The sequence below is a fragment of the Bufo gargarizans genome, chromosome 3 (genome assembly GCF_014858855.1).
Source record: "Bufo gargarizans isolate SCDJY-AF-19 chromosome 3, ASM1485885v1, whole genome shotgun sequence".
NCBI classification, from domain to species: Eukaryota; Metazoa; Chordata; class Amphibia; order Anura; family Bufonidae; genus Bufo; species Bufo gargarizans.
In genome coordinates this window covers 425,564,529-425,579,656 of record NC_058082.1, presented here as the reverse complement: position 1 = coordinate 425,579,656, position 15,128 = coordinate 425,564,529, and positions in this window count along the sequence as shown.

The following is a 15,128-nucleotide window of genomic DNA, read 5'->3' as shown; positions in this document are numbered from 1 at the left end:
GACTCATTTCGTGAGTAGAGAGTGTATGCTATGCACGTGCACTTCGCTCCCCTCGTTTTAGAGATTGGTGGGGGTCTCAGCACTCAGACCCCCACAGATCTAAACTTTTGATAGATCTCTATAAAATGTCAAGTCTTTTTGAAATATACAGACGTGGACAAAATTGTTGGTACCCTTTGGTCAATGAAAGAAAAAGTCACAATGGTCACAGAAATAACTTTAATCTGACAAAAGTAATAATAAATTAAAATTCTATAAATGTTAACCAATGAAAGTCAGACATTGTTTTTCAACCATGCTTCAACAGAATTATGTAAAAAAATAAACTCATGAAACAGGCATGGACAAAAATGATGGTACCCCTAACTTAATATTTTGTTGCGCAACCTTTTGAGGCAATCACTGCAATCAAACGCTTCCTGTAACTGTCAATGAGACATCTGCACCTCTCAGCAGGTATTTTGGCCCACTCCTCCTCCAGTTGTGTCCGGTTTGAAGGGTGCCTTTTCCAGACTGCATGTTTCAGCTCCTTCCAAAGATGCTCAATAGGATTGAGGTCAGGGCTCATAGAAGGCCACTTTAGAATAGTCCAATTTTTTCCTCTTAGCCATTCTTGGGTGTTTTTAGCGGTGTGTTTTGGGTCATTGTCCTGTTGCAAGACCCATGACCTGCGACTGAGACCAAGCTTTCTGACACTGGCTAGTACATTTCTCTCTAGAATTCCTTGATAGTCTTGAGATTTCATTGTACCCTGCACAGATTCAAGACACCCTGTGCCAGACGCAGCAAAGCAGCCCCAGAACATAACAGAGCCTCCTCCATGTTTCACAGTAGGGACAGTGTTCTTTTCTTGATATGCTTCATTTTTTCGTCTGTGAACATACAGCTGATGTGCCTTGGCAAAAACTTCGATTTTTGTCTCATCTGTCCACAGGACATTCTCCCAGAAGCTTTGTGGCTTGTCAACATGTAGTTTGGCATATTCCAGTCTTGCTTTTTTATGATTCGTTTTCAACAATGGTGTCCTCCTTGGTCGTCTCCCATGTAGTCCACTTTGGCTCAAACAACGACGGATGGTGCGATCTGACACTGATGTTCCTTGAGCATGAAGTTCACCTTGAATCTCTTTAGAAGTCTTTCTAGGCTCTTTTGTTACCATTCGGATTATCCGTCTCTTAGATTTGTCATCAATTTTCCTCCTGCGGCCACGTCCAGGGAGGTTGGCTACAGTCCCATGGATCTTAAACTTATGAATAATATGTGCAACTGTACTCACAGGAACATCTAGTTGCTTGGAGATGGTCTTATAGCCTTTACCTTTAACATGCTTGTCTATAATTTTCTTTCTGATCTCTTGAGACAGCTCTTTCCTTTGCTTCCTCTGGTCCATGTCGAGTGTGGTACACACCATATCACCAAACAACACAGTGATTACCTGGAGCCATATATATAGGCCCAATGGCTGATTACAAGGTTGTAGACACCTGTGATGCTAATTAGTGGACACACCTTGAATTAACATGTCCCTTTGGTCACATTATGTTCTGTGTTTTCTAGGGGTACCATCATTTTTGTCCATGCCTGTTTCATGAGTTTATTTTTTTACATAATTCTGTTGAAGCATGGTTGAAAAACAATGTCTGACTTTCATTGGTTAACATTTATAGAATTTTAATTTATTATTACTTTTGTCAGATTAAAGTTATTTCTGTGACCATTGTGACTTTTTCTTTCATTGACCAAAGGGTACCAACAATTTTGTCCACGTCTGTATCATAGTGACCCTTTAAGGCATGCGATGGCTCATGCCATAATTTCTATTGGCAGCTTCCCAATCTGAAAAATGTTCACTATGCCTCTATATAAAAGTGGAGACGTACAGGTATAGACTATGGGCCCTTAGATCTCTATGACTGCCATATCATGGGTCTGTATTGTGCATACTTGTATATAAGAGTACTGTATATACAGCTACAGTCTGCCATTATATACTTATTTTATTATTCAGCGGAATGCAGGCTGCTGCTTGGACAGACAGACATAGTGATATGATATGTATACAGCATAGTAGGGATCACAGATGATACATTTCCAATATATTTATTATAAGCCTATGCTGTATGTAATGCTTTTTTTTTTTTTTTTTACATTGCATACATTTTAGTATTTAAAACATACTAAGCACTGACTTTATTTGTCGCTATCCTTGCCCTTTTAGTAAACTCACTGCATGGAATTTCCATTGGCACACGTACAATGTCAAATGTGTCCTGCTGTGAGACTGGCACAGCGTCTAATGCTGCAGGCTTACTGATATTAACCAACAGAATCAAACCAGTTATATTTGCAGCAGACGTGTTATGTGTCGTATTTAAATTAGAAAAGCGATCAAATGCCAGTATTTTTTTTCTTTTATTAAAAGGGTTTATCTGTAGATCAGTATCATCAACCTTGGGATCCATTTACAGTGGACATCTGCTGCAAAGAACTCATTTGGACAACCAGTAATCTATTTGTTGGTGTACTTTAATAATTCTTGAACTTTCACCCCAAGCCGCTGCCAGTGGTCTCCTACAAGCAATATCTGGGCACATTGTTGCACCCACCAACACCTGGTCTAACCATGAGTTTAGTGACCTGAAATACCAGCATCATGGGGATCCTAAGACACAAAACCTTCAGATGATTAGAGCTGTGGTCAGGCTGGTACTTGCAGCTGTAATGCGGGAGCGCAGGAGCCGGTTTTCGGATGGACAATACACAGGTATATTTTAGGATCCAATGGTGACTATAGTTTAGCTCAGTAGAAGTATTGTGGGAGTACTAGTAATGCTAAAATGCCCTGTCTAATGGCAGAAACAACCTTAAATGGGTTGTCTAAAAATTCAGTTCGATTCTTATAACTTGATCACGAATGGAGTGGTGGTGGTTGTGGATGCACGTGGAACTGTGCTGTACTGCTATCTCCAGCAGCACCATAGATAATGAATGGAGTGCCACCATGCCGCGCCATGGTGGGGGACATCGGAACAATTGGCTTCCCAACAGTCTGATCCCACCGATCAAACAGTTATACCTTAACCTGTGGCTAGAGGTTAAGTTTAGATCTTGGGGCAACCCAAGTGTGTGTGTAAGCTCCTGAGACAGGAATGTATGGAAACTCTCCCAAATACAAATTGAGGAATTACCCATAACCAATAGATTCATTTATAAAATGAAAGCAATGACGTCACCGATTGTTTATAAGCTGCTGATCGCTGCTCTTCAACGTCATGTGCAGCTCTGCGTTGCGAAAAATTCGACGTGAATTGTCCCATTGACTATAATGTGCTGTCCGATCCATACATAACTCATCTTTACTTAGGCTTCATGCTGTACAGGAGGGTTCTTACCTTATTCCATTGCTTATTGGGTAGAATATTTCTGCACATTGGGCACCCAAGGTAATCTGTAAGGCAGTTCATAGAGACCCTATGGCTTGGTACTAGGGAGTCGTCCAGGCTTCAAATTGAACCAGTTAGTGAGTTCCCTAATACAGGACCTTCATCTCAGAGTGAACAGTAGATACAGCAAGTATCTCTTGCCCCGGAGGACCTACTGGCATTTCCCAGGCAGCACATTGACTTTAATGGGAACATATAATGCATAATTTTCTCTGCAGTGGAGCTGCAAAAGTATTGAAAACTCCCCAGCATATTAAAACTTGGTTACTAGGGTGCACCGAAGCAGGACTCCGCTAATAGGTCTGTTTGGCACAGGAAGAGTTTGTGGATATCTCCCTACGTCAGCGACCTACCTTACTGGTCTCTTGTAGCTGGGAGCAGGCAGACAATGTCAGCAGCTATGGAGTCATTTGTGTGCTACAGTAACCCAGGCTTCAGACATGCTTAATCCCTGCCCCCCTCCCCTTCACTGAGCGTCATTGTCTGATCTACTGCAACCTGGGTATGAAAAACGGGTTAAAAAAAATAATACACAAAATATTTTTTATGGGGTTTAACTGTGTCACCCTAATGTTCCATACATATGGCAGTATTACATTTGCAATCATATTTTCCAGATGAGGGATTACCATTTGATAGAAATAAAATAGCAGAACCATATTTATCCTTCATACATTTGGAATCTTCTATAGATATCCTGGATATCTATGGCATCGTCCCAGACAAGCGCCATTAAATATTTTCTTGCATCATCTTCTAGGAATTCAGACATAACAGCTTGTAAAAAAGTTGTGCTGGGGCATCATGTCATGACCTTAGCCGTGTTCTATGGCATACAGGGTTTTGTGTGCTCCGGCGGGCGTCTCCGGTGCAGCATCAGCTGTTTCCTTGTAAGGCAGGATTAAAGTACATGTGCTGAGCTTGACAAAATTCTCCAAGCGCCAGTCTAGTGAGCAGCTCAATACACCTTCTATAAGGGATTGTATGGATCTGTTGGGCTTTCATGTCTCCCTGCACATAGATATTAGGAGACAAATAGCAGGAACAATATGGAGAGCTAGGTCAAATAAGATATTCTGGCTTCCTATGAATTTGTCCTTATAGAAGAGTTCCCTCAACCTGTAGCTCCCAGGCACCAAATATGTTGGCATCCTGTCAAGTCTGGTCCAGGGCTGGCAGGCACCTTCTCTGCATTCAGCTCCACCGGCATCCAGTTGCCAAGATAACAAGCCAGGCACTTGCTATGCAGGAGTGCTGGCCAAACATAGGCTGTGATGGCACGTTCGGTATGCTGATGTCACCAGTTAAGTGATGGCAGATGTCATGTGATAAACAGGTAATCTGCTAGCCACAGGTTGCCTGTGATGTTGGCACTTTGACATGATTTACTGGTATTGACTCCTGGCTTGGTACTGATTACCCTTCTCATATAGGACAATCCACTTATTTTAGAAAGGGATTGTTAACTAGTTGTGGGCCGCTGCGGATCGTGCAAGTAGGTAGGGACAGTGGAACACGAACAGGTGCAGCATCCCACATATGTACAGTACAGACCAAAAGTTTGGACACACCTTCTCATTCACAGAGTTTTCTTTATTTTCATGACTATGAAAATTGTAGATTCACACTGAAGGCATCAAAACTATGAATTAACACATGTGGAATTATATACATAACAAAAAAGTGTGAAACAACTGAAAATATGTCATATTCTAGGTTCTTCAAAGTAGCCACCTTTTGCTTTGATTACTGCTTTGCACACTCTTGTTGAGCTTCAAGAGGTAGTCACCTGAAATGGTTTTCACTTCACAGGTGTGCCCTGTCAGGTTGAATAAGTGGGATTTCTTGCCTTATAAATGGGGTTGGGACCATCAGTTGCGTTGTGGAGAAGTCAGGTGGATACACAGCTGATAGTCCTACTGAATAGACTGTTAGAATTTGTATTATGGCAAGAAAAAAGCAGCTAAGTAAAGAAAAACGAGTGGCCATCATTACTTTAAGAAATGAAGGTCAGTCAGTCTGAAAAATTGGGAAAACTTTGAAAGTGTCCCCAAGTGCAGTCACAAAAACAATCAAGCGCTACAAAGAAACTGGCTCACATGCGGACCGCCCCAGGAAAGGAAGACCAAGAGTCACCTCTGCTGTGCAGAGGATAAGTTCATCCGAGCTCACCAGTCCTCAGAAATCGCAGGTTAACAGCAGCTCAGATTAGAGACCAGGTCAATGCCACACAGAGTTCTAGCAGCAGACACATCTCTAGAACAACTGTTAAGAGGAGACTGTGTGAATCAGGCCTTCATGGTAGAATATCTGCTAGGAAACCACTGCTAAGGACAGGCAACAAGCAGAATAGACTTGTTTGGGCTAAAGAACACAAGGAATGGACATTAGACCAGTGGAAATCTGTGCTTTGGTCTGATGAGTCCAAATTTGAGATCTTTGGTTCCAACCACCGTGTCTTTGTGCGACCAGAAAAGGTGAACGGATGTACTCTACATGCCTGGTTCCCACCGTGAAGCATGGAGGAGGAGGTGTGATGGTGTGGGGTGCTTTGCTGGTGATACTGTTGGGGATTTATTCAAAATTGAAGGCATACTGAACCAGCATGGCTACCACAGCATCTTGCAGCGGCATGCTATTCCATCCGGTTTGCGTTTAGTTGGACCATCATTTATTTTTCAACAGGACAATGACCCCAAACACACCTCCAGGCTGTGGAAGGGCTATTTGACCATGAAGGAGAGTGATGGGGTGCTGCGCCAGATGACCTGGCCTCCACAGTCACCAGACCTGAACCCAATCGAGATGGTTTGGAGTGAGCTGGACCGCAGAGTGAAGGCAAAAGGGCCAACAAGTGCTAAGCATCTCTGGGAACTCCTTCAAGACTGTTGGAAGACCATTTCAGGTGACTACCTCTTGAAGCTCATCAGGAGAATGCCAAGAGTGTGCAAAGCAGTAATCAAAGCAAAAGGTGGCTACTTTGAAGAACCTAGAATATGACATATTTTCAGTTGTTTCACACTTTTTTGTTATGTATATAATTCCACATGTGTTAATTCATAGTTTTGATTCCTTCAGTGTAAAGCTACAATTTTCATAGTCATAAAAATGAAGAAAACTCTTTGAATGAGAGGGTGTGTCCAAACTTTTGGTCTGTACTGTACGTAAAAGGGACACTTTAAACATCTGCCTATCTAATGTATTTGCAATGTATGGTATTTCCTATTTGACAGGCTGGCAATGTCATTACACCCATTGCTGGCACCATATAATATGTATGGCCAGGGGTTTGCTAATAAAGTGAGTTAGGCTACTTTCACACTTGCGGCAGGACGATCCGACAGGCTGTTCACCATGTCGGATCCGTCCTGCGGCTATTACAGCGCAGCGAAAGGCCGCCGGACTAAAATTACTGCATGTAAAGCGGCTTTCGCCGTGCTGCGCCGGACCTCCACCCCCGTCCCCATTATAGTCAATGGGGACGGAGCGGTAGTCCGGCAGCACGGCGAAATAGCCACAGGACGGATCCGACATGGTGAACAGCCTGTCGTATCTGTCCTGCCGCAAGTGTGAAAGTAGCCCTAACAGGAAGTGAATCCAGTCAGTTCAGAGTGTAGTGAAGGAGAGAGGAAAGCAAGTGTATGGAGGAGAGAAACAGGCCTTTATCCACCATGTAGCTGCAATTTCTTTCCTCCGGGACCTGATCAATCCTGGAGGACAAACTAGGAGTAGTTACAGGACAAGCACAAGACAGTAAGTCTGTGTCTAAATATGAAGCAAGCATAGTGAGGGTTACAGCTGAATCCAGCCTATGGACCTCACCAGCAGAAGTGCCTGAGAGCAACTTTAGGAGGGCCAGGACATGAATGGATAATTGATGAACAGAATTGTCCTTATTCACTAGAAGCCTTCCGGGATATAGTGAAAACCTAAAAACCTGAATCCTTCAGGAGAGCATCCTGCAAAGAATGTAGCAGAAGAAGGATGCCTGCCACAAGGGAGAATTCCCTTATTGGATAGCTCAAGATAAGTAGAAAAATGATGATTACACTTAACGGTAATTGGATCTTCCTGACCCCCCCCCCCCCACCCCCCCCAACAACAGCACCTTAGAGAGAGATGGCTCCTCCCCCAGGACAGGAAACCTGCAGCATAAAAAGGTGGAGCCACTCTCCCACCTCAGTGAGTTTCCAGAGCATGAGAGGGACTCCCCCTTACGTTAGTTTAAATCTTTTACATATATACACTTTCTTTTTTTTTTTGCGACACCCGTGAACACACAGCCCTACACCAAAAGGGAGGGAATAAAGAGATGCTGTCATGGGGTCAGGAAAATCCGATTATCGGTAAGTGTAATAATCATTTTTCCCCTCCCCCACGACAGCACCTTAAAGAGAGATCTCAAAGATCATCCTCAGGGTGGGTGACAGTGCTCAAGACCTTTGTGCCAAAGAGTAGGTCAGAAATAGAGTCAAGCTGAAGCCTATAGTGCTTATAGAAAGTGGACAGAGAAGACCAGGTAGCTGCCCAACAAATCTGTTCTATGGATACGCTGGCCCTTTCCGCCCAGGAGGTAGACACCGCCCTCGTGGAGTGTGCCCTCACAGAAACAGGCGGAGAAACACCAGATACTGAATACGCCGGGGATATAGCTTCTCTGATCCAGCGGGCAATAGACACCTTAGAGGCCGTATTACCTTTCCTAACCCCACCGAATAGTACAAATAAGGCAGCAGATTTTCTCCAATCTTTAGTTACTTCCAGATACTGCAAAATACACCTCCTGACATCAAGGGAATGCAGTTCCTTCTCTCTGTCATCTTTCGGTTCTGAAAAGAAAGCTGGAAGAACTACCTCCTGAGCCCTATTTGACCTAGAAGGGACTTTCGGCATAAAACCAGGATCTGGTCTCAGCACTACCCTATCCTCTCGGACAGACATAAAAGGGGAGTTAATAGAGAGGGACTGAATCGCACCAACCCTCCTGGATGACGTTAAGGCTACCAGCAAAACCAGCTTATGGGTGAGCAATTTAACTGAGCAAGAATCTAGCGGCTCAAAGGGATGTTTGGTTAAGGCATTCAATACTAAGTTAAGATCCCAGGGAGGAAATCTGGTGCCCTTCACCGGCATCACCCTATCAACTCCCTTAAAAAAACCTAACGACCCATGGGTCCATGGCGAAACTCCTTCTCCCTAAGACAGACAATGCTGACACCTGCACCTTCAGTGCACTCTTTGCCAACCCAAGGGACAACCCTCTCTGGAGGAATTCTAACACCTGTACCACCTAGAATTCTAACGGCCAAGAAACTCTTTCTACGCCTATAAAGGATAGGAACTTTCTCCAGACTCGCGCATAGATCACGTTCATAACCTCTTTCCTACTTTTCATTAGAGTAGCAAAAACTTCCTTTGAAAATCCCTGACTGGCTAAAAATTATCTTTCAAATTCCACACCGAAAGGTGTAGAGACTCTACTTCCGGGTGGAATACTGGACCCTGCGACAACAGGTTTGGGATCCCTGGCAGAATCCATGGGTCCGAAACTGACATGATTCTCAAAAGGGAAAACCATGCCCTCTTTGGCCAGAAGGGCGCTATTAGAATCACTCTCGCTTCCTCGTACCTGATCTTCCTTATCACTAGCAGAATCAACTGTAGAGGGGGAAAAGGCATATCCCAGAGGGAAGTTCCATCTCTGGAGGAAGGCATCCACTCCAGATGGGTACGCCCTTGGACTGAGGGAAAATAACTTTTCTACCTTCCTGTTTTCCCTTGTGGCGAACATGTCTACTGATGGAAAACCCCATAAATCCACTATTTGGGAAAAAAAACCTCTGGATTCAGAGACCATTTTTCCTGACGTAACCTGTGGCGACTCAAGAAACCTGCTTGAGAATTCTCGACTCCTCTTATGTGAATGGCTGAGAGATGTAGAACTCTCCCTTCTATTTCTTCGAAAAATCCATTCCGTCTCCCTCCATAAGGAATCTGACCTGGTTCCTCCCTGATGATTGAGGTATGAGACGACCGCCCGATCGTCGGACATTAGGCTACTTGCACACTAGCGTTCGGGTGTCCGCTTGTGAGCTCCGTTTGAAGGGGCTCACAAGCGGTCCCGAACGCTTCCGTCCAGCACTAATACATTCTGAGTGGACGCGGATCCGCTCAGAATGCATCAGTCTGGCAGCGTTCAGCCTCCGCTCAGCAGGCGGACACCTGAACGCTGCTTGCAGCGTTTGGGTGTCCGCCTGGCCGAGCGGAGGCGTGCGGATCCGTCCAGACTTACAATGTAAGTCAATGGGGACGGATCCGTTTAAGATGACACACTATGGCTCAATCTTCAAACTGATCCGTCCCCCATTGACTTTCAATGTAAAAGTCTGGACAGATCCGTTCAGGCTACTTTGACACTTAGACATTTTTTAACAATGTAATGCAGACGGATCCGTTCTGAACAGAGCCACCGTCTGCATTATATGAGCGGATCCGTCTGAGACGGATCCGCTCTGAACGCTAGTGTGAAAGTAGCCAAACTCTCACATGCCTGTTCTGGATCATTGGTAGAGCTGCTCTCAAAGCTAGTAAGACCGCCCGTAGCTCTTTCCGATTTGAAGAAAAATGTCTCTGACCCTGGGACCATTCTCCCTGAAAAATCTGATCCTCCAAATTATTCCCCCATCCCCAGGGGCTGGCACCTGTGGTTACTACTACTGGTTCCGGAAAGGACCAGGGAACTCCCTGAGTCAAATTCTCCGCTTCCTTCAACCAGTTCAGGGATGAAAGAGTTAGATCTGACAATTTTATAATCGACTCCAGGGACGGCCCTGCCCGTTTTGTGGCGGCCAGGATCTCTCCTTGTAGTTGCCGAGAGTGTCTTTGAGCCCACTGGACTGCTGGCATACAGGATGTCAGAACTACCAAAAGGGACATAGCTTTCCTTATGGACAGGGCCTCTCCTGACTGAACCCTCTGAACTACCTCCGGAACCCCGGCAACTTTCTCCACTGTGAGGAAAGTTCTCTCCTGTCTGGAATCCAATACCAGGCCCAAGAAAACCTGACTTGTTGATGGTGGCATCCTGGACTTCTGGAAGTTCAATACCCATCCTAGGGACTGAAGTACATCAATCACCCGATTCAGCGCCCTGACACACGTCTCCCAAGACTGGGCCACCACCAGAAAATTGTCCAGGTAAGGCATGAACGTGATGTTCTCCTTTCTGATGAAGGAAGCAATCTCCGCCTCTACCTTGGTACAGATCCAAGGCACCATAGAGAGGCCGAAGGGTAGTGCCTGGGACTGAAGGTGTAGAACACCGGAATCTGTTTTTTACCGCCACCCTGAGGAATCTCTGGTGGTCTGGATGTATCGGGATATGATGGTAGGCATCCTTTAAATCCAGAACCTCCATATGGAATCCTGGAGATAAAAGATAGATTGCTAACCTGATAGTTTCCATTTAGAATTTTCTGGCCCTCAGAAATTTGTTCAGGTGTTTTAGATTTATAATCGTCTGGTATGACCTATCTGGTTTCTTCACTAGGAACAGAGTAGAACAGAAACCTCTCCCTAGCTCTTACTCTGGGACAGGAATCAGCACCTTTTTGTTTGTTCATTTTTTTTATTTCTTGCATTATTGCGAAGATCTTGAGATCACAAATCTTTCTGTGGGATATTTCAAGAATTCCAATTTTAGACCTTCCTGCAGAAGTCCTACCAGCCATTTCCTGCAATCTTCTCCCAAGCAGGAAGGAAGAACTTTAATCTTCCTCCTACTGGGATCATGGAGTCATTGCTTTCCCTGTTTTTCTGCACGGGCTGAGGCTGATCTGAACAAAAAACCCTTATTCCCATATCTAAGACTTGCTCCCTGCTCTCTATCTCCATCTGCTTTTTACTCTGGAATCTGGACGAGTTCCGAAAGGGCAGTTTATACTGCTTAAACTGGGTGAAGGACTCCTGAGCAATTTTTTTCTTTCTATCTACAGCCTTTTCAAGCAAAGAGTCTAGTTCTGACCCGAAAAGAAATTGGCCGTCACAGGGAATGCCACATTGCCTCAGTTTCGAAGGCATATCTCCCACTTTCCAATTTTGAAGCCACAAAGCCAGGCGTGCAGAATTAGAAAGGGATGCGGCTCTGGCTTCCAGTCTCACCGCATCCACCGAGGCATCCGCAATAAAGTCTGTGGCCTTTTGGAAAGTGGGTATGGACACTAAACAACTGCTCCCTAGGATACCTGTCCCTGATCTGCCCTTCCAGTCTATCCAGCCATAGAGACATTGACCTCTGGCGGCTATACTAGGCCTGAATGCAGCCGCAGAAGACTCCCAAGTATTTCTAAGTGAAGAATCTATTCTCTTATCTAAAGGGTCTCTTAAAAAAAAACATATCCTCAAAAGGCAAGGAGGATCTCTTAGAAATTTTTGAAATTGCTACATCAAGTCTTGGGGCCTTATCCCAGGATGTAGATGCCTCTGCCTTAACTTTCGTTTAAAGGTTTTTGAAATAAATGGCTTCTTATCTGGCTTTTTCCATTCTCTCTCTATTACCGCTAAAATAGATTTATGAACAGGGAAACATCTACGCTTTCTTTCCCTAAGACCCTCAAATGCGGCATCTTCCACTGATCTATCCTCCCCAGTGTCCTCTAACTCCAGGGTAGATCGAATAACTTCTAGTAATTTGCCCGTATCTTCTGCTGGAAATAGGAACTTCCTTTCTCTCGCTTCATCCTCTGAACAGGAGGAATCATCAGAGTCCCCATCCACAGAATGAGACTCGCTGTCTTCTGACTCCACAACCGACTCCTGCCTCACCGCTCTTCTCCTCTTTCTACCAGCTTTCAGGGACACTCTAACTTCGGACATAAGAGATTTCAAATCTTTCAGAATACCCGGAGTCTCTTCCGCCGTTTTTTCAATGCACTGCTGACAGACCTTCTTAGTATATGAAGATGTCAGCGGACATTTGCAGATAGGGCATTCCTTATTCTTTTTCTTGGCCACCACTTTTTTAGGCACAGTCTAAGAAAAGGAAACATACCCATATCTAAGGAAACAGCCTTAACCCTTTAAGGACCAAACATTAGAACTCACAATACCGGCGGTAGGATCTCAAGGTCTGCGCCTTCAGACCTCCTTTCCTCTTCCATAATAGTAGGTAATCCTGCATGTAATCAATATTGCAAATAGTTACCATGTGCCACCAGAGTGCCCCTCTCACCTGAGAGATCCACTGTATCCTGCAGACCCACCATGCCACGGACAGAACTTCTGCTGTCTATCGCCTTCCCTCCGACACCCTGAATGCAGCCGCAGAAGACTCGACCGTCCGGATCGCTGCCATACCTGATAACTCTTTTAATGATGCCGGAAGCGCACGGCCGTGGAACGCATGGACTTCCTGTATGACACCATCACATCGCGTCTGCATCCGGTGGCGTCCTGGCTGGTCTGCGCTTACACTGGGGCCTTCTCGCCACACTCTCCACGATGGTGCGGTTCTCCTTACCTGAGGGACCGACACCTTCTGCGGGACTCCCAGTCATTGCCGCTTTCACATCTTCCTTCAACCCCACACCTATGGGGGAGGAATCTTTAAGGCAGGTAAGAAGGAATTGTGGTCACTGACCCTCCAGTATCTACCAGGGCTTCCAGGTCAGGACAAACTGAACTGCAGGCTCCCGCACCCGGACAGGAAACCTCACTGAGGTGGGAGAGAGTGGCTCCACCTTTTTATGCTGCAGGTTTCCTGTCCTGGAGGAGGAGCCATCTCTATCTAAGGTGCTGTCTTTGGGGGGGGGGACGACACAGCATATTTAGTACCAGAGTGCTATAGTTTGGACTTAGAATAATTACAGAAGTCTTGCCTGTAAAGTGTCAGCCTTAAAGAGAACTCCTCAACTGACAATTGCCTAAACCTGATAAAAGGAATACTAGTGAACCTATTTCTGAGTCATCACTCATGCCATACAAATGAACTGTATCTGTACTGACTACCTGAAGAGTACCGATTCAGTAAATGTTCAACTGTTTGATTACAACCAACTCCTCATCATTTCTACTAATACTCAACATTTGCACCTTACGGTGCTGGCATCACGAACACAGGGGCCCAGCCACAAAGCACCTTAAACACCTATACCATCAAGGGCACCTCAACATTCATCTGGCTGTCGTTCCCAGCAATAGAGAGTTCCCCAGAGAATTTAGTGCTGCCTTTCCATCCACTGCACTGACGGCCCAGGGAGGCTCTGCTAACCGCGAGTACATGAACTACTACCCCCATCGGCCCACCGTAGCCTCACGTGTTTCCCCTGCGGTCTGGCTCATTGCACAGGGTAGTTCAGGGGTCACCACTCCCTACTGTCACACAGCTGCAGATAACATGGTGCATGGGGATGTCATAGCATAACTAGAATTTGGTACCATGGTCAAAACCAGCAAAATAGAGTTTTGCCAGGAGTAAACCATGAATGATGTACCCTTAGGATAGGCAATTTATGTTTGCGCTTTCTATTTTACATATATTTCTAACTCAACACTAGTATTCTAGCAGTGTAATTTCTTACACCCCCAACTCTGTTGCATCCATAGATTTTGAACCTTTTCATTATGTGAATCTAGTCATGCAACCTCAAATCTGACCAGCAGCCCAGAGCTTGCTCTAATGCAGGGATGCTCAACCTGCAGCCCTCAAGATGTTGCAAAACTACAATTCCCAGCATGCCTGGATAGCCTACAACTATTAGGGCATGCTGGGAGTTGTCGTTTTTCAACAGCTGGAGAGCAGCAGGTTGAGCATCCCTTCTCTGTGTTAACAGGAACTCGGTCTCCCCAGTCTGTGGCTGACTTCCTGCAAACTACAGGATGACATTGTCACCAATCAAATCTCCCCCGGCAGCTCTCAGGTCCCTCCCCATCCATGTTACTTTTTAGATCCCTGTATTCTGTTGAAGATTTAATGTCTCCCTTATCTAAAAGGCCAGGAGTGAAGATATATAGTAGGCAAGTGTATTCAGCGATTAGCTGCAGTTGTATAAACCTGACATACTGCCTATGCCATCTGTGTGTGCTGACTCTCCAGTGTAGATCACCAAAAATTCCATTTCAGATTTCACCCTTTACAATGTAAAGAATGAAATCTGCATATAATCTTCAGCATATCAGCAAGTAAAACACCCACTTTAGTTTTTCTTCTGCTGCAGATTATGAGCAGAAGTGTGTCAGATTATCTGCTGTAGAAAATACGCAGCTAATCGTCACGTGTGAACCCAGCCTTAAAGGGGTTGTCTCATCTTAGACATTGGTGGCATATCGCTAGGATATGCCACCAATGTCAGAGAGGTATAGGTCACACCTTCTGGGACTTACAACTATGTCCAGAACGGGACCCCCAAAGGGAGTGGAGAGTAGCTGCACTTGCGCAGTGCACGCCCTATTCATTTCTATGGGAATTCTGAAAATAGACAAGTGTGCTCACTCCTCTTCTTTTGGAACTTCCATATTAAATCGGTCACATCTGAAAGTGACTTTTGATCTTAAAAAAAAAAAAAAGTTACCTTCTGCCCAAATGTAGGTGTCCTTGACATACATTTTCTTTGTCCAGCAGCACAGCATATGTCGATACTATATAAGTAATGGGACATTAATACTAAGCCCATCTTAACCCTTTCAGGT